This window comes from Arachis stenosperma, chromosome 9 (assembly GCF_014773155.1).
Source record: "Arachis stenosperma cultivar V10309 chromosome 9, arast.V10309.gnm1.PFL2, whole genome shotgun sequence".
In the NCBI taxonomy this organism is placed as follows: Eukaryota; Viridiplantae; Streptophyta; class Magnoliopsida; order Fabales; family Fabaceae; genus Arachis; species Arachis stenosperma.
This window is the reverse complement of record NC_080385.1, coordinates 87,295,930-87,297,016: the sequence shown is the minus strand read 5'-3', so window position 1 is coordinate 87,297,016 and position 1,087 is coordinate 87,295,930. Positions and strand designations below refer to the sequence as shown.

Below are 1,087 nucleotides of genomic sequence, written 5' to 3'. Positions count from 1 at the left end.
TTCTCCTAGGTAATTCACCTCTTCCATTGAAGGGTTCTCAGGATCATAAGCTTCTTCCTCAGATGAAGCCTCCTTAGTACTGCTTGGTGCATTTTGCATTCCAGACAGACTTTGAGAAATCAAATTGACTTGTTGAGTCAATATCTTGTTCTGAGCCAAAATGGCGTTCAGAGTGTCAATCTCAAGAACTCCTTTCTTCTGACTAGTCCCATTGTTCACAGGATTCCTTTCAGAAGTGTACATGAATTGGTTATTTGCAACCATTTCAATTAGCTCTTGAGCTTCTGTAGGCGTCTTCTTTAGATGAAGAGATCCTCCAGCAGAGCTATCCAAAGACATCTTGGACAGTTCAGAGAGACCATCATAGAAAATACCTATGATGCTCCATTCAGAAAGCATGTCTGAGGGACATCTTCTGATTAATTGTTTGTATCTTTCCCAAGCTTCATAGAGGGATTCACCATCCTTCTGTCTGAAGGTTTGGACTTCCACTCTAAGCTTACTCCATCTTTGTGGTGGAAAGAACTTTGCCAAGAAGGCATTGACTAGCTTTTCCCAAGAATCCAGGCTTTCTTTAGGTTGTGAGTCCAACCATATTCTAGCCCTGTCTCTTACAGCAAAAGGGAATAGCATCAGTCTATAGACCTCAGGGTCTACCCCATTAGTCTTGACTGTGTCACAGATTTGCAAGAATTCAGCTAAGAACTGATGAGGATCTTCCATTGGAAGTCCATGAAACTTGCAATTCTGTTGCATTAGAGAAACTAATTGAGGCTTAAGCTCAAAGTTGTTTGCTCCAATGGCAGGGATAGAGATGCTTCTCCCATAGAAATTGGGAGTAGGTGCAGTAAAGTCACCCAGCACCTTCCTTGCATTGTTGGCATTGTTGTTGTTTTCGGCTGCCATGTGTTCTTCTTCTTTGAAGAATTCGGTCAGGCCCTCTAAAGAGAGTTGTGCTTTGGCTTCTCTTAGCTTTCTCTTCAAGGTCCTTTCGGGTTCAGGGTCAGCTTCAACAAGAATGCCTTTGTCTTTGTTCCTGCTCATATGAAAGAGAAGAGAACAAGAAAATATGGAATCCTCTATGTCA

At 42.1% G+C, this 1,087-nt stretch overlaps 1 non-coding gene across 1 annotated transcript; it reads left to right on the top strand.

Moving 5' to 3' along the window:
• The first annotated feature begins 393 nt into the window (after positions 1-393).
• Positions 394-501, top strand: LOC130952281 (small nucleolar RNA R71). Its single transcript, XR_009074461.1, has one exon. It is a non-coding gene; the product is annotated as a small nucleolar RNA R71 (small nucleolar RNA).
• The last annotated feature ends 586 nt before the right edge of the window (positions 502-1,087 follow it).